Raw genomic sequence first — 19,355 nt, 5'->3', positions numbered from 1 at the left:
CCCTACCGTTAAAGCCAGGCCTGGTGGGTTGAAAATCATTGGTTGATTAGCCGCTTGTCGGTGACATGAAGGCTGACAGCTTCGCTTCCCGGGGCTCCGGAGATGGACATTACGGAGGCGGAGTTAGAGAGCGCCGAGGCGGATGTGGGAAGGCGAAGATTTAGTTCTCGGGGCTCATGGCCGAACATAGGGAATGGACGCCGGCGATCAGTTAGTTTAGGTTTAGAATAGAAGTATGTCCGAATTTATACCTCTAGAGTCGGGCAAGCTCCGCTTTTAGTTAAAATATATCCGAAATGTAATGAATATCATCGTGTTTATACGAAACCAAGCAAAACGCTGAGTTTACTTCTTGTGCCATTCTGTGCACTAGCTAGTGATCATCGACCGACATACACTGCAGTAGTCTGTGTCTGTCTGTAACTGAAAAGTAAACAAGCATCACCGGCTGAACCAATTCTAGTGGTGTGTGTCCTATGTGGGCTGCACTAGTTCCCTCTTAAATTCGGCTGCACTACTTTGGCTCATGCACTAATTCGGCTGCACTAATTCCTTGTCAAATTGGCTCATGAGCGGGCTGATGCAGGCTGCCGCACTGACCCGCGCTAATCCTAGCCGCAAACACCCGCAATTGCCGCAATGTTCCGCTCTGCTGTTTGGCGGGCAGCCGCAAACTTTCATCCTGGCTCCTCCCCTACCTTTTCCCGCCGCATCCTCTCCTCTAGCCGCCCATGACCGTGCGCACTCCCTCGCCACAGGCTCCTCCTCCTCCATCATCCACCTCACTTGCGGCCGGGGGTTCAAGTAGGGATGATGTGAACTGATGAACGGGTGCTGCATTGACAGCCTTTCTTCGGCTCCCTTTCACCCGCAGCCCCTCCGGACGCCATCGGCCACCGCTTGTATTCACATCTCGAGCCTCGCCAGGTGCGCATGAGCATCGCGAGGCAACATGACGCCTACGCGTGGACACTGTCGGACTCACTGCACTCCATCAGAAGTTCGAAACTTGCATAGGTCACACTCCAAGTCTGATCACACATGTGAAACACCAAATCCACCCGCTTGCTTCGCCTCGATCTGGGACAAACATCGATCATGACTCACGATTCAAGATTAATTGTGTGTTTTGGGTTTAGTCAATCTGGTAGTAGATGGGTTTCTGTTCGCTTGATCTGTTATGTTTTTTGTCTCCTGCCAAATGTCCGTATGCATATAGTTGGGAATAAATGGCTATGCCACGTTTTGAGCTTGGTATTTAATCCAGTGGCCTTCGGTGATATACTCATGGTATTTATGGTATTTTTGTATGGTTCCTCTATTTTTAATGGAGCAGTTGATAGTCTTCGTCGGTTAATTTTCGTCCCACCTCCCCTGGTTTATTTTCGTCCTCAATCCCACCTCGTACGTAACAGTAAACCCGTCCTATTTCGAACGTCGATTTCGTCCTCCCACACTGTCGATCGACAAAAAAATGCCTAGAAAATAAAATCTACGAAAATAAACCCACCAAAAAAAACCAGGGCGGGGAATTGGTCCCTGAGCCGCCGAGCGTTTCCTCCTTACGTTCGCCCCCGCCGCTCTAGGGTTGTGCTCTTCTCTGGCATCGGCGCGTCGCCCTCGGCCCGATCTTCGGATGCCGTCCTCCACCGCCTCGGCGGCGGCGCCGCGGCGTGGCGCCACCTGCTGCTCCTCCTCACCGCCCAACTACTCGCGCTCGCCCTCCTCGCGTTCACGCTCCAATGGCGCGGCGGCGGCGGCGTGGACGATGCCGGCTCCCCTCGCCTGGCCATGCCGGCCCCGTCGAGGCTGCAGTCCCCCCACTCCTCCGCCGCCTCCTGCGTCGAGGTGCTCGCCGCCCCCGCCGCCCCCGCCTTCCCCTACCTCCACGGCTGGTCCTTCCACTTCGACGCGCCGGACACACACCACCCCAAAGTACTACCTTTCCAATCTCATCTCCGCCCTCTTCCTCGCCGGTCGCCGGCCGATGTGTCCGACCTGTGAAGCAGGAAGCTTGTTCGATGAGAGAAATCCCTGCCTCACGATTTGCTTCGTGAAGGCCAGAATTTCGCTCTTTGTTTGTCTACTGAAAAACCTCCATGTGGGGATAGATGTCATCATAGAATGCGTGCAGTAAAATTATTCTGACTGTATTCTGTATCATTGTTTTGGTTAGTCTAAAAGAAATAATTTGGTTAGATTTGTCTTGAAGAATAGATTCAACCTATACTTCTAGGTTTTGATACAGAAAATAGAAATTTGTTGCCAAAGCTGTGTATGGAGACTATTTCAGTATCTGGAAGTACACTTGTGACCGGAGGCATGGCCGCTGTTGCTGCCAACATAGTGGCAGTGAGCGCAATCTGGGAGTAACAAGCACACTGTTTAGTAGGTGCGTTGTCCCTAGATTTTCTTATCAATGAGTATACCGTAGTAAATTGCATACCTCACTGCTGTACAGGGATCTAGGATCATGTAATGCAACAAAACAATGGTCCATTATGTTCCACTGGCTCTGATCTCAGTTAAAAGTTACCCCTGCAATTTTTATCCTTGTTTTATTTATTCGTAAGGTATCTGACAAATGTGTTTGTGGCATAGTTCCCAACTAACCGTTGCTGATATTTGTTTTTAGGAGGGGATGGAGAGCTTTACAAATGGGAATGTTAGGTTATTTTAGCTCATATATTGTATGTAGAAAAAACGTGCATTGCACATGTAAAATATCTATGATATAAAGAGTACTACATCGACAAGCTCCGGCTGGGTATACAATCCTTTCATCATCTATTACCCACCAACCTTTATTTATGCGAATTATGTTCTCTTCTTATATAGACCATTCCGTTTTCAACAGAACAGATCCATCGTCTCACTCTGTTTCGACATGTTGGTTGCACTACCTTGTGTATCAAATATGTCATAGTGACATAGTAAGATCAAAGAGAAGGGTCACGTCTGAGAAGAAGATGGAAGATGCGAGAGCACATGGGAATACAAGACATCGGGAGAAGTGGTCAAACCAGCTTTCTTGCCATGGAAGGATGAGACCAAACTGATTGATATTTCGCGGAGGACTAGTTGGAGCTTCCTTTATTTTAACTGGCCTTTTATCCGTATCCATCTCGCTGGTCTTTGCGAAAACCCACTGCATCCTCTGCCACAGCTAGACTACCAAGATTCTACGCTAGCTTGATTTTCCGATCAAGAGCTAGTGGCCCCATTACTGGGAGCTAGAATCATCCAAGAGGAAGGATCACCCTCCATGAAATGTACTTGCACGGTGTCATGTACAATGGCCTAGCCGAGCTAGTCGCTCGCACCATGAGCTAGAGATTCGCCGTCATGGCAAAGTCAAACACCGCATTGTCTGGTGTTTACATGTGCATTGTCTGGTGTTTACATGTGCTAACTAAACGCGGGTGAATGCCCCTGCCCCCGCATATAGCTTTCAAAATGGTTCACATTTTCTGTTAGCCTGTACTAAACCCCACCCGTGATGGCATTTATTTTCTTCACCCCAGCGCTAAGGCATGTGGCATTTAACGCCTTTTATCTTGGCATTTCGTTAGGTGTTGTACCGCAGAACAATCAAACAGTCTTGGTTGACCCATGATTGAGCGAAGAAACCACTGCCCGTGTTTGTTCTAGGCTCGGCGAAACACAACATATACATATGTTAATAGATGGTGAAGCGTACCAGTGATGAGCCGGTGAACTTGTTAAAACCAAAGATGATACCCTGTGCCTTGCTGCATGAATTGTTTGTAATTATTTTATTTCGATTTGGTTGTATGAAATATTAGTATTTGGATTCAGAATTTGTAAATTTAGTGCACATAATTACTTCATTGGATTAATGCATAATTTTAAAATATGTATTGAATATGAGTAGCATACATTATGCATGTTTAAGGTGTGTCTACTCTTTTCCCATTCATGATGGCTTGGTGGAAACCAACTTGCTAAGTACTCTCTCCGTCCCAACATTCCTGTCTTAGATTTGTCTAAATACGGATGTATCAAGTCATATTTTAGTATTAGATACATTCGTATCTAGACAAATTTAAGACAAAAATTTTGAGACGGAGGAAGTATATAGGATTTAGGATTTAGAGTTATCATCATGCGAGACGGGTACGTAGCAATCACAGTATCGGTCAGTTTCTTTTGCTTCAGAGTGGTTTACTTTGATCACATGGATATAGTCCTTTCCAAAATCATCGATCGATTGGTTGCTTTTTTTTTTCAAGGACACGTGTCATGGAAAGATATATCGGAAACATAGAAAGGGGGGCAAGAGAGTCGGTACAAAGCCACACGCGGCTACAACATATTTGCTATCTACTACTCCCTCCGTCCCATAATATAAAACGTTTTTGCAAACTAATATAGCTTATAAAAACATCATATATTATAGAACGGAGGGGGTACTTGTAAGAATCATCCAACACCCAATTTTCCAATGTGTGCACACTTTGTTCCAAGCCACAAGCCGGTGCCCACCTTTTGCATCGTGATGTCCCTTCTTAAAAGAAGCCAGCATCTCCAAGGGCAACCCGCAAAAATCCTCCCGCATCCATCCACGAATAAGGGACCAGTCCACAGATACAAATATGGAAGACAGCCATCCAACACTAGCCGCGTATATTTTAAAAACAATTCAAACCAACTAAACGAAATTCGTCCAAACAAGTCCGGATTTCATATAAACATGATGTATTTCATTACATTTACATCAAACCGGTGCTAGTTCGGATCTACAGTTATAATTAATATTGAATCTAAAAGATCGCCGGCACCCATTCCCTGTGTCCGACCATGAACAAAGAGAACGGAATCTTCGCCTTTTCCAGCTCTGCCTCCGCCGGAAACTGTAGTTGTCTGCCTCCACGTCGCCGCCAAGCGACTAATCATCCGAATATGTTGAGCCCACTAAGCTTGGTGTCGATGCGAGGAGAGGAGCGGTGGCCTTCCTGGGATAGGAGCGGCATGGATATACCGTGCACTAGTCTTCCTCGCTGCCGGCGGCGCCCGCGGACGGGCCGGCTTTCTTCGTGGTCGTGGCGCCGGGGTGCAATCCTCGTCGGTGTCGCCGAACAACGTCTCGCCCGGGTTGTCGTCGCACTCCTTGCCGGCAGCCGCCACCCGTTGCCGGTACTGCCAACGGGCAAGGAGGATCTCGCGGGCGGACAAGGCGGATCTCCTCCTGGTGCTCGCATTTTTCTGAATATATTTTGTGATTTTCAGCGAAGCGCGTTCAGTGGGAGGAGATGTTTTCGTCGACTTCATCAATCTCAAGATGATATGTCGGTTCACTCTTCTGGAGATGCTCATAGGGGTAGGGTGTGCATGTGAGTGTTATGAGCACTATACTGTGTTAAAAAATAACCACAAGCTGACGTAAAAAAAAAGCTGGAAACAGCACTGGCCAGTTGGTGTGATGAATACGTGCCAAAATATACGTGTCTGTTGAGTCATTACCTACCCCTTTTCGTCTTTGCCGGTCCATTTTCGTCTCCCCACGCCTAATCGCAGCACATTCCGCTTACGCCGCCTCGCCATTACTCGCCACCCAATCTTCACTCGAACCATCTGACGACCTAGCCTGGAAACCCAGAGGGAATGGCGGCGACCGACGACAACAAGGCCGTGGATGCCTTCCTGGCATCATGCGCCGAGTCCGGCGACACCGCGTACGGCGCGGCCAAGGCCGTTCTCGAGCGCCTCCAGGCCCCCGCCTCCCGCGCCGAGGCCCGGCGCCTCCTCGGTTCCGTCCACCGCCGCTTCGCCGACCCCGCCGCCGGCCAGGACTGCTTCCGAACCTTTCACTTCCCCATCCACGACGTCATCTCGACCCCCACCTCCAAGGTCCCCTATCCCACCTTATTTTCCCCGTGGACCTATTTACCTTCGCAAATTGCGCGATCTGCTTTTTCAGACATGCGTAGCGGCTTGGTAAAATTACTGCCGTCAGTAATTCCATGATAACCTTTGGTCTATTATTAGTACTGGTTAATTTTTTTTGACTAGCTAACCAGTGCGGCAATGCTCTAATTTTGACTAAGCCACCCATTGAAAAATCATGTGTGCCTGTGCACCCTACACGGCAGTGACCTCCATATCTGATGTTCTGGAATCTGGGTAGCCCTGTGAGTGTTGTGTTCTGGAGCGCCCACCGCATGATACTGTTGACTGCTGTACCTGTAATTGTTCAAAGATTTGATTTCTCGTGCGTGCTCTGTGTTCAGGAAACCGTTTGTCTCGGTTCTTGACTAATTTAGTTTCGCTGTTTGGCTTCTGTATATAACAGGAAATGCCTTTGTTGATCTCTTTGACACATTTGGCTCATTATTACTTGATGGATAGGTATTAGGCTTCCACCAGAATTTGTCTCGGCATAATTTGAGCCAGAGCTAAGGTGAGTAAGAACCAAGAAGGTGAATGAAAAATAGCTTTTAGGTCCTGTCATATACACTGAGGATAGTAGTCTATTTGCATTCAAATATGAGGTGAGAAAATATCAAGAAAATTCTAAAATGATCCATTTAGAAGAGTACATTATATTGTAGGCTTCAATTTGACCACATTATATTGTCTTGTTGCAAACTTGTCATGCCACATACTAATTTATTGGCCTGTGGAGGTTATTTATCAGAATGGACAAAGGTAATTTCGCATGAGGTGAGAACACATGAAGGCATTGATCAAATGATTCATTTAGAACACTATTTTGATGGTCTCTAGGCAGTGCTATTGTTGTGGGAAACATTTTCTGTAACCTTTTCCCTCTTAGGTCGGAAAATATTTCCAACATATTAGCATACGAATAAAAGTCAACAAACCAGCCTGATGAAGTTATTTGCAATAACAAATAAAATACAATGTATGTACACCATATCTTTAGTCCATATTATTTATAGAAGTAGCATTTATACTGGAACAGCAGTAATTTACAAGATTCTTACATTATCCGAAGTCATGACTTCTCTGTCACTATTTGTGAGTATAAAGTACAAACTGCTGCCTATAGTTGGTGTAATGCTAAAAGCTATCCAAACCACTAATACACATTTTTTTTCTTGTTCTCTTATTTAGGTAAACTTTGCCCTATTTCAGTATCTATCAATTGATTTTCATTGTGTGACAAGTTTATCAACTGCTTCTAGGATCCCGGCAAACAAAGAAACTAACGATGATGGAGATACCTAGCATTTTCAGTCCTGAGGATTGGTCCTTCACTTTCTATGAGGGCCTCAGTCGGCATCCAGATTCCATTTTCAGGGATAAGACTCAGGGTGGACACGGTCCGGACCAGTCCGGTCCCTCACTGAGCCGACGTTCGGACCGGCCGCCAGCGGTCCGGACCGGACCGGACCGAGCAGCCTGGCGGTCCTATTTTCACTGGACCGCCTAGCGGTCCTATTTTCATGGACCGGACCGGTGATGGCGAAGCCCGAGCCGGACCGAGAGGACCGCTCAGCAACCACCGGCGGCAAGGTGGTGACCATGGCGTCAGCGAGAGATGGCTGGGGGACCTAATCAGATGCGGAGGCAGAGGGGAAAGGGGTGGTAACTCACGGCGAAGTCGATGCAGGCATCGCGGAGGCCGTGAAAGCAGCGATGGCGACGTAATCGACGAAGAACGCCGCCGGCCGGAGTCGGGGAAGGAGGACCATGGTGTCGGCTTCAGGACGAATCCGGCCGATTCCTTGCGCGGGGAGGCCGGTGGCCATGGATGCTATGCGGTGGTGCTGTGCGTGTGCGTGCTAGTGCTGCGTGCGCTGGTGTTAGGGCATCTCCAGCCGTTGCCCCCCCAGGGGCGCCTAAAATCGCCGCCTGGGGGTGAGCCGGCGCAAAAATTGGGCCTAGGGGCGAGTTGGTCCCCAGCCGCCGGCCCCAGGGCCGCCCCCAGGCACGTTTTAAAATAAAAGAAGTTCGGCGAAGTTCGGCTTAAACACGATAAAATTCGGCCAAACACGATAAATTTGGGCCAAACACGATAAATTTCCACATTTCGGCGAAGTTCGTGGATTTTCATTACATAGCACATATACATAAACTAATCTAAAGGAAAAACTGGCTGAAGTCGCCGCCATCGTCGTCGTCGGCCTTCTCCTCCTTGACGCGGGCGCTCCTGCTGGACCCCTGCCCGGCGTCGCCATGGCTGACTGGTGGCGGCGCATCGTCGTCGTCGTCGTCGCTATCGCAGATGACGACGACTCCGCCTTCGTCGCGGCCGCGTCGACGCTCCGCGAAGCGAAGCAGGGCGGCGCGCTGGCGCTCCTTCGCCTTCTCCAAGCGCTCGTTCTCCATCGCTATGGAGTCCCTGCGCGCCCATTCCAGGGCCGCGTCGTCGTCGTCGAGCTCCGTCGTCACCGGCGCGGCCGGCTCCTTCTTCATCGACGCGAGCCCCGGCTCCGTCTTCATCGGCGCGAGCCCCGGCTCCGTCTTTGGCTTGACGAAGCGCGGAGGAGGAGCCGACGAGTAGGAGCGCCGGCCGCCCTCGTTGATGACGATGCCGGCGATGCGAGTGCGCCGGCCGAGCGGCGTCTCCGCCGAGGGCTCGGCCTTGACGCCGAGCAGGGCCGGAGTGCCGAAGGAGTGCGATGAAGATCGGGAGGAGGAAGAAGAGGAGGAGGACCCGAACCTCCTTGGCGCCCATGGCCCGGCGCGTCGGTGCTGCGCCGGGGCGGCCGCCCTCGCCGGGTACGCCAACGGCGGGTCGTTGCCGCCCTCGAGGTACGTCAGCACGCCCTCGAGTGTGTGGCCGGGGACGCCCCGCCACAGGTGGCGCCCCTCGCTGTTCTGCCGGCCGCCGACCACCGGCGCACAGTTGGTGGAAGCCAAGCGCTGCAGCTGGCGGCGCTCGAAATACGCCGCCCAAGCCGCGTGGTTGTCGGCGGCGTACTGGGGGAGGGAGAGTTGGGCATCGGTGAGGGAGGAGCGCACGACCTCGACTTCCTCGGTGAAGTACTTCGGCTTCGCCATGGCGTCGGGCAATGGGGGAATGGGCACTCCCCCGGCGCTGAGCCTCCACCCCGTCGGCCCGGCGCGCATGTCCGGCGGCGCCGGGATGTTCGCCTGGAACAGGAGCCAGGACTCCTGTTCGCGGAGCGAACGGCGGCCGAAGCCGTTGGCCGCCGCCTCGTCTCCGGGGTAGCGTTCCGCCATGGCGACTGGCTCGGGAGAGGTAGAGAGATAGAGGGAGGGGCTAGGCGGCGGCGCTCGGGAGAGGTAGGGAGAGGGAGGAGCTGGGCGGCGACGAGGGGCGGGGCTGGTGTGGGCACAGGCGAGTGCAGGCCACCGGCTATATAGCCGCGCCGCACCCGTGTGTACGCGTGCGAGGGAGGGGAGGCGTCGGCGCGTCGTCCCATGACGCGCCGTCCGTGAGGAATCAATGGCAAGGCTGACCGGCGGCAGCCTTGCCACTGATTCCCCGCGGGAACCGAGGCCGTTGGGGAAAGACGAGGCGCCGTGTCGCTGATGCGGCGGGCCCGCGGCTGTTTCGCACCAAAACAGTTCGCCCCGGTGCCCCCGGGCGCCCCCCAGCGCGCCGGGTTCTGCCTGGGTCCGCCGGCGCTGTTTTCGGCCCAGGCCGGCGAAAATCGACCTCCTGGGGGCGCGACTGGGCCGTTTTTTTGGCACCGGCGTGAAAAAATCGCCTGGGGAGGCCTTCCTGGGGCACGGCTGGAGATGCCCATACGCGCTGCTGCTGCATATGACTGGTGCATGCGTGCACCAGCCGTGCTGGAGAAGGGATGGCCTTGGATAGCAGGCCGCGTGAGGATCTTGGAGACCGACGGCGGCGCGTGCAGAGAAGATGACGGCGGCGTGGGGAGAGCCGAAGATGCAGCCGAAGATGCAGCAGTTTCTCGGTCGTGCGAGTGGTCCCGGTTAAAGACCGGACAGGACCGACGAAGTTTCGGGCCAAAATCTACAGCCCGGACCGGCTCATTTCTTTACCGGGCCAGGACCGAGCCGGCTCGGACCGAGCGGGCCACGAGCGGGCTGAAAAGCTTGCTCGTGTTGTCCACCATCAGATAAGACAGTAGCAGAGCTGGGATGTGGGAATGGTTGGATATCCATTGCGCTTGCAGGAAAGTGTCTACCTTTGAAGGTTAACTTGTCTTCTCTTGTTCTATGGATATTTTATTTTATCATCGTTGTTACAGAAGTGGGAGCTGCAGCAATTAGAGGCGTAACCAGGTTACATGATGTATAACACCTTTCAGACTTTTTGGTAATCCACTGATAGTCTAACTTGCTTGGTTTTTTTTTGGAAAAGGAGGATGACCTCCGACCTCTGCATCTGGGAGATACATGTAGCCATTTTATTAATTATTCCCGAGGACCTTACAAAATAGAACAACAATATGCCTGAATCCGTCATCTTGGCAACATCTGCCCCTACTCCTATTCAAATGATGAAGAAGTGCAAGCTGGGCCACATATCCAAACCTCTCACCTAAGCCTAACATCTAAAGAAGGAGGCCCCGACCGAGCCATCTGCCAGGTCCGGGGCTCAAACCGGTCCGACGCACTGACATGTGTCGTCGTTGTCGTCTTCCACTGGTCCATCTTCAGAGCATACTGAGGTGAAAACCTTGGCAGGTCCTCCGCCATCGACGCCACCACGATGCCAAACGACGACGTCCACCTACGCGAGCCTTGGCAGGTCCTCCGCCATTGACGCCACCACGACGCCAGCCGACGACCTCCACCTACGCGAGTCCATCTCCAAGCAACAGACGTGAATCCATGTTAGGATAGGGCCGCACCACCGCCGTCGCCCACCACCCACAAGCGCCACCCAACCCCAAGGTTTCCAAAGCGGCGCCTTCAAGAAGTTAGGGCTTTCGCTTGGGAGACCTAGGGGAAGGTGAAGTGAGGAGATCAGTGCATACCGACGCCTCCAAGGAGGGGAACGACGCCCTCAGGCGTCGTCATCGGCGCGGCCGGTCAAGGCCGGCCAGGGATTTCGCCCGAACTTGATCCCCGGCACCAGCAGCGTCTCCTGTATAGAACCGGCGACCAAGAGGAAGCGCGGCCCGACCAGGCTGGCTCACACGCCGAACAAGGGAGGAGGGGAGGCGCCAGATCGCGCGCACCGGCCGCCGCAGAAGCCGCCGCCGGCCGCCAACGACCATCGGATCCCGCCGCCCGCGCGGCCGGGACACCAGATCCACCGCCCGCACGACTGCTAGCCGGTCGTGCCTTGCCAATGGAGCCGCCGCACCAGATCCGGGGTTCCCCACTCAAAAGCAGGGCAACCGAGGCCCCGCCAGGGGAGGCGACGCGGAGGTCTAACTTGCTTGGTAGCTCTCAGGAAACAATATCTACGAGCATGTTGCTCCCAAGTACTGAACATAGCTCTGGTCAAATACCACATATTTGTTCCAACCATGGTGAAGAGTCTTGTCCTTTGAAAAGGAAAAAAAATGCACCGTAGTAGTTTGAGACGCACATATCTGTATATCAAATTTGTGGGCATTCAAATCGACATTATGGTAATAGTCCAGCCTACGGTATTTGTCAGAATCCAAACTGAGCATTGTTTGTTTCTTTGTAGGTCTATGGTCTGGATATAAACCCGAGAGCTATCAAGATTGCACGGATAAACCTTTACTTGAATGCGCTTGATGATGATGGTCACACAATCTGCGATGGGGAGGGGAAAACGTTGCTTGATAGAGTTGAGTTCTACGAATCCGATCTTCTGTCTTACTGTAGAGACAACAAGCTAGAACTGGATCGAATTGTTGGATGCATACCACAGGTATGATCTGTTGCTACCTTATTTGGTGAAAGAATTACAGTACACCCGATGTGAATGAAAATGCATAACTCCTCAAATATACTTTCCAGATTCTTAACCCCAATCTAGAGGCAATGTCAAGGATTATAACTGAAAATTCAAGTGAGGAGTTCTTGTACTCTTTGAGCAACTACTGTTCTCTTCAGGTAAGACGAGAAACATCTTCAACACGTTTATCACTTAAATGAAAATGTATTCTCATGCATTAGACTTAAGCCATTCACTTTACCTGCTGTGGACCTTCATTCATAACGGGATACCTACCATACTGGAGATATTCAGGCGGCGTGGGTGCGAGGATTGGGTAGACATGGGTAGGGCTGGACGTCCGAACGGGCTAATGGGCTCGGCTCGGAGCTCGCTCCAGCTCGGCCCGACTCAGCTCGGCCCGAGAGCTAAATAGGCCGAGCCGAGCCACGTGAAATGGGCCCGTTGGCCGACCGAGCCGAGCCTGTTTTGGCCCGGTCCAGCTCGGTGGCTCGTCCGAAGCCGAAGCCCAGGACGCGACGCAATCACGCAGCCCAGCAGAGGAGCGCAACCAGCCCAACCCAGCGAGTCGCGTCGTCTCCACTGTCTCCTCCCGCTAGGGTTCGCCGCCGCCGCCGCCCCACGCTTCTCGCCAACCTATTTCCTACATGCCACCACGACGCATCCTGCCGCCGGCGTCGGCACGCACGAACGCATCCAGCGGCCGCAGCGCACGCACGCATCACCAGCCTGTTGATTGATTCTTGGACACAAGTACAAAACTTGAAGCACGTTGATTGAATCCTGGAGTTGGCTGGATGCACACGTACGAGAGGAAGCAAGATCAACTGCTACGGAGGCTAGCCACCTGCGTTCGACGCACCAGACGCCCGACCTCGCCACGCCGGCACGTCTCCGTCGTGCTCCCCTCAACGCCGTCAAGCCAGCCTCGCCTGATGCGCCCGTACGCCCACGCACCCAGCCTCCAGAGGCAAAAGGAGCTGCTCGGGCTGGACCGAGCCATAGGCAAGACGAGCCGAGCCTCCAGATGCGGGCTCGTTCAACCAGCGAGCCGAGCCGAGCATGGCTCGTTCATGGCGAGCCAAATCCAGGCTCGGACCGAACTCGGCTCGGCTCGGCTCGTGTCCAGCCTTAGACATGGGTTCAGACTGTAGAGAATAGATTGATTGTTCTTGCTTGTCTTGAATATAGATACATGGCATCCTTAAATAGGAAACGCTTGGATCCTTTACCTGTCCTAATACTATTGGACCTATTAGACCTTGTATAACACTCTGGCTCTGCTTGGTAACTCTGTTATTTCCACCTCTAACAGTGTACAGGGGTGTTCTACCATGCACAAGAAAAACCAGCGAATGGAAACACATCCGTAAAAGTTCTATTTGGACAGTATCCTTCTCACTCTTGGCCCCAAATATTCGCCGTTGTCTCATCTTGCTGCCATCGCCAGCAAGGCCGGCTTCCATGGTAGCTTCGTCCTGGTCACTGATAGGGAGTCATGGACGCATTCCTATGCATGGGGGTGACCGGCGTTGGGCTTGCACTGGCCGTTACGCACTGATATGAGGTTTCCATTGCTCCGATCTACTGGCTCTGCCGGACTCTGATGGTGGTCGCTGGCTCCTAGTGTGTAGCCATCCTTGCAGAGGAGCTCAATTGGTAATGCCAGCGGCCCTGTGTAGTGCACGGTGTTGGTGCTGCTGTCCCGTGCATGGAGTTTGAGCCACGAAGGGGCAGGGCCAGAGGCATGGGCTTCTCTGGTTGTCGGCGGCGCCCCATGGCATCGGCTCCTCTGGTGTTTGGCGATGGTGGAAGAGCACAGGGGGTCGAGGCTGTGGAAACTGCGAGAACGTCTTACCCTACCGAGGGCGGCGGTTTCGTGTTAAATAGCCAGGAGCTGATCCCTGGGATATGCGTACATGATGGTTGAGATTACAAATGTAAGATACAAGAAAGGAATGTTCGGTTACAGAGATAAGATCAACTCAAACAACCTATCTATATCCTGCGCAACTAACACCATGTAGACTTGGGCTTCAAGTATACTCATATGTTTAACACTCTCCCTTAATCACAACATGGACATGTTGAGATTACGCTTGAATTCTTCAAAAGCTATTGTGGGCAATGCTTTTGTAAACCCATCTGCAACTTGATCTTTGGAATGAATGAACCGAATGTCCAGTTGCTTGTTAGCAACTCTTTCTTTGACAAAGTGAAAATCAATTTCAATGTGCTTTGTTCTAGCATGAAAAACAGGGTTAGCTGACAAGTATGTGGCATCAAGATTGTCACACCACGGACATGGAGCTTGAATGCACTTTATACCAAGTTCCTTTAGCAAGGACTGAACCCAAATGATTTCTACAGTTGCATTTGCAAGTACTTTATACTCTGCCTCTGTACTTGACCTAGAAACAGTAGCTTGTTTCTTTGCACACCATGAAATGAGATTTGGTCCATAGAACATTGCAAAACCACCTGTTGAGCGTCTGTCATCTAAGCATCCTGCCCAATTAGAATCAGTGAAAGCACTAACAAGTTTAGAGGATGACTTGCTAAAAGTAAGACCAGTGTTCAAAGTATTTTTGACATATCTGACAATTCGTTTGGCAGCAGTCCAATGAGCTGTGGTGGGTGCATGAAGAAACGGACATACTTTGTTAACAGCAAATAAAATATCAAGTCTCGTGAGAGTCAAGTACTGAAGTGCACCTACCAAGCTTCTGTAGTTAGTGATATCATCTTGATTCAAGGGATCTCCTTCAGTGAGAGACAATTTGTCAGAACTAGACAGTGGAGTTGGTGATGGTTTGCATCCTTGCAATCCAGCTCGCTTTGCAAGATCAGTTGCATATTTTTCCTGAGTAAGATGAAGGTCATCACCAAATTTCTTTACCTCAATACCCAAGAAATAGTGTAGATCTCCTAGATCTTTGAGGGCAAACTCAGCACTTAGATCTTTCAACAATCCTGCCACTGCCTCATTAGATGAACTGGCCACAATAATATCATCAACATAGATGAGCAAGAATATGGATGTATTCAACTTGTTGTAAATAAATAATGAGGTGTCAGCCTTGGAAGGAGTAAACCCAAGTGCTTGTAGTTTGTGACTAAGACATGAGTACCAAGCTCTGGGTGCTTGTTTTAACCCATATATTGCTTTATCAAGTTTGCAAACATGAGAGGGTAACCTTTTGTCCTCAAACCGAGGAGGTTGCTTCATGTAAACATCCTCTTCCAGAACGCCATGGAGGAACGCATTCTTGACATCTAGCTGACGGAGAATCCATCCCCTGGACATAGCAATAGACAAAACAAGACGAATCGTGGCAGCTTTTACGACTAAAGGTATCCTCATAGTCTAGACCATAACGTTGCTTGAATCCTTTTGCAACTAGTTTAGCCTTGTAACGATCTATAGTTCCATCAGAGTTTTGTTTTATCCTGAAGACCCATTTACAATCAATTAAATTTTTACCTTGCTTTGGGGGAACTAGGTGCCATGTTTTGTTTTTCTAAAGAGCCATGAATTCTTCATCCATGGCCTTTTTCCATGTTGCATTTCCTAATGCTTCTTGGAGTGTAGAAGGTTCACCTGCAGAGCATGCCAAACCAAACTTTGTAATGTTTTTATAATTAATAGGTTTGATTACCCCTTGTTGAAGTCGTGTCCGGCGCGGCGTAGGAGACACAGCAGCAACATCCGGCGCAGAGGATCCAGATTCTCCCCCTGCAGCGCCAGATCCCGAAGGGGATCGAGCTACAGGAGATGGCGGCGCGTTGGGATCCTCTGTGGCTGCTGGTCGACGCACAGGTGAAGAAGCGGGCACAGACGATCCAGGGTCGGATCTCCCCGACACGGCTTCATGCCGCAATGATGAGCCAGGGCCCCGGGCCCTGCAGTCAGGTCAGAGTCGGTCGGGCGGCGCGTCTGTCGTCGGGTGTAGCACCAGCTTGCATCGGTTGGCCATTGAATCGGAGGAGGGCACGTGTCGGATGGAGACTCGCCAGGCGCGTGTTGCCCCGTGGGGCGGATCACAGGCGACCGCGCGTCCGCGCCTGGGAGGCTAGGGCCGTCGCTGTCACAGGCCGCAGATTCTGACGCGCTACGGTGCGCCAGCGGCTCGAATCCCGCAGCAGATTCGCTGCCAGGGTGCTGCATCGCTGATCCCGAGGGGGATTTGCTCCCCGGGAATGGACACATAAAATGTGCCTCATGTGCTGCACCGTTTTGCACAATTTCTTCAGCATTTTCGTTAGAATTTTCACCTGCATCACCAGAGGACTCATGCACACGAGGATGAGGGTTAGTCAACAGTGGTGCATTGCAATTATTTTCCCCGTGATCACCATTGATAAGATGTGAGGGCAGAAGAAGGATTTCTTGACGAAGAAGTGCTCCGGCATTTGGGTGGAGATCACGAAAGGGAAAATTAGTTTCATCGAAGAGGACGTCACGTGATATGTAGACGCGACCGGTGGACACATCAAGGCATTTTACGCCTTTGTGTTGGGGACTATACCCAATAAACACACACTGTTTGGACCGAAACATGAGTTTCCGATTGTTGTAAGGCTGTAGATTTGGCCAACACGCACATCCAAAGACACTAAGGGAGTTGTACTCTGGTTTGGTGTGAAAGAGTTTTTCAAGAGGAGTTTCAAAGTTAAGAACTCGGCTAGGTAACATGTTTATGAGATGCACAACAGTAAGAAAGGCCTCATCCTAGAATTTAAGAGGCATAGATGCACGTGCAAGAAGGGCAAGCCCCACTTCAACAATGTGACGGTGCTTGCGTTCAGCCGACCCATTTTGTTGGTGGGCGTGTGGGCAAGAGACTTGGTGAGATACGCCAAGTGTTTGGAAGAAGGAGTTTAATTTTTCATACTCCCTTCCCCAATATGATTGAACTGCAATTATTTTACTATCAAACTTGCGTTCAACTAGAGCTTGGAAGTTTTAAAAAAACTTGGAAAACGTCGGATCTTTCTTAAGAAGATAGATCCATGAATATTTGCTATCGTCATTAATGAAACTAACGTAATAAGTATGTCTACCAACAGAGGAGGGGGCCGGACCCCACACATCAGAAAAAGACAAGTTGCAATGGTTTGGTAGAGATACTTGTAGAAATTGGATAAGGTAATTGATGGCTTTTAGCCTTTTGACATGAATCACAAATTGTTTCATTGTCACGCTCTTCATATGAGAGCTTATTTTTCCTAAGTAATTTCTCAACTAAAGAAAAAGATGCATGCCCTAAACGATCATGCCACCGAGATGATGAAAGCTTGATAGCACCACAAGCTTGTTTATTCTGCCTCCTAAGCTCAGGAATCAACGGATAGAGCCCTCGAACACATCTACCTCGATATAGGATTTTCCTCGTGGCCTGATCCTTGATAAAAAAGAAGAACGGGTGAAATTCAATAAAGACATGATTATCAAGGGCTATACGATGAACATAAAGTAGGTTCATGGAGGCTTTAGGGACATGCAAGATTTTTCGAAGATGAATTTTTCGGTGAGGGGTTTTAATAATTGAATGACCAACGTGACGGATCCTCCTACCTTCTCCGTTTGCAGCTGAATCTGGTCGGATCCGCGGTACTTCTCCCTCATGGTGACTTTCTCAAGTTCACCTGTGATGTGGTTTGTAGCACCACTATCCATGTACCAGTTTGTGTCAACGCCGTACGAGCCCTCAGCGCGGCCAGCTACCTTTTCATCTTGGGAGGAATCTTCATCTTCCTCAAACCGGTACCAGCAGTCCTTCGCTGAGTGACCCAGTTTGCCACAGATCTGGCACTTGACAGTATCTGGGCGTGATTTGGTGTTGTTGCCAGTGCGGCGACCCTTGGTGTTGTTGTAGGAGGGCCGCCCGCCGTTGTTGCCGCCGCTGGTGTTGTGGCCACCGCGCGAGTTGGTGTTGGCGGCATTCCTTCCTTTGCGTGGCGGCCCGCGGTCGCGAGAGGATCCACCACCCCCGCGACCACGTGATGCGCCGTTTGCAGAGGACTTGAAGCCGGTGCCCGTGCCCTGGTAGAGCGCCACCCTCTGGTCAAAATTGCTCATCTGAGCAAAGAGCTCATCAAGCGTGACAGGGATGGTGCGAGCATCGAGCGCCGAGACCAGCGGTTGATACTCCATGTCGAGGCCGGCTGATCGTCGTCCAGCGGCTTTCCTGCCGCCGCGAGCTAGTCCGCCAGCGATCGCATCTGTGCGAAGTACGTCGCCACAGACTGCTGCCCCTTCTGCGCATTAGCAAGAGCTATGCGTATGTTGTTGATGCGGGACAGAGAGGTCATGGAGAACATGCTGGCCAGCGCTGTCCAGAGATCATGCGCGTGGACAATGGAGGTGACCTGCACAAGCACTTCCTTCGACAAATTATTCAGCAGATAGCCCAATACCTGTTGGTCCTCCCTGACCCAGATAGGATGCAGGGGGTTCGGCGATGTCTCTTCCTTCCCATCTGTTGTCTTGGTGGTGACAGTCTGTGCGGGCTCCTTCATGGTTCCACCGACATAGCCGAAGAACCCCGCACCTCGGAGCTATGGCGTGATCTGCGTCCGCCAGAGCACATAGATTGTGCGGGTAAGCTTCTCGGTGATCTGGCCGCTAAGGCTGGTCTGGGAGAAGCTTGAGGAGGAGGAGGACATGGCGGCGTGGTGGTGGATGCGGGCTAGATGAGATGGAAAAGGATGGCTCTGTATACCATGTGGAAACTGCGAGAACGTCTTACCCTACCGAGGGCGACGGTTTCGTGTTAAATAGCCAGGAGCTGATCCCTGGGATATGCGTACATGATGATTGAGATTACAAACGTAAGATACAAGAAAGGAAGCTTCGGTTACAGAGATAAGATCAACTCAAACAACCTATCTATATCCTGCGCAACTAACACCATGTAGACTTGGGCTTCAAGTATACGCATATGTTTAACACAGGCGTCGTGGAGATTCCTACTAGGATAAGCATAGCAGCGGCGGCAGTGTTGTGCTCCTGCTTTCTTGTGGCTGTGCTGGTTCTTCCCAAACCTCTTTAGTTTGTATCCACCTGGACCATAAAAAAGCAGATATGCATATACATCGGTTCTTCCAAACCAGCATCCTGTATTGTCCTCTTGGTTCCTATGATCTCCTCTCCATCTGTCCGCGAGAAGTGTGTAAATAGCTTCAACTTCAACTTGGAGATTGAGTTCCTTTTCTAATCCAGGATCAGTCACAATTCACAAACTAATGTGTGCATGTATAGCTCCTCGCTACCCCTCATATGCTGAGGCCCAGATTAGAACAGGCCGTCCTCTGTCTGTCAGAGAACAAAGAAAACTTTGTTAGGGCTACCGCTGCCGCCGCTGCCCCTACTGTTGTGCCCAGCTCCACCGATCTTGAACCTTTGGCTGCGTTCATCTCCGCCACGTATGCACCTCCAGCCACTGTTACGTGTATGTGCACCATTGACTCCACTGCGATCAGCTGCTTTCACGCTTTTTTTGACGCGTCAACGGCGGGCTTACACCGGCCTGAACCACTTTATTAC

At 51.2% G+C, this 19,355-nt stretch overlaps 1 pseudogene; it reads left to right on the top strand.

The window, feature by feature from the left end:
- Window positions 1–5,625: 5,625 nt before the first annotated feature.
- LOC119273408 overlaps window positions 5,626–19,355 on the top strand; it is a 28,315-nt pseudogene continuing 14,585 nt past the window's right edge.

This window comes from Triticum dicoccoides, chromosome 3A (assembly GCF_002162155.2).
Source record: "Triticum dicoccoides isolate Atlit2015 ecotype Zavitan chromosome 3A, WEW_v2.0, whole genome shotgun sequence".
NCBI classification, from domain to species: domain Eukaryota; kingdom Viridiplantae; phylum Streptophyta; class Magnoliopsida; order Poales; family Poaceae; genus Triticum; species Triticum dicoccoides.
Note: the sequence above shows the minus strand (reverse complement) of the source record. Positions and strands in the feature narration are given on the sequence as shown.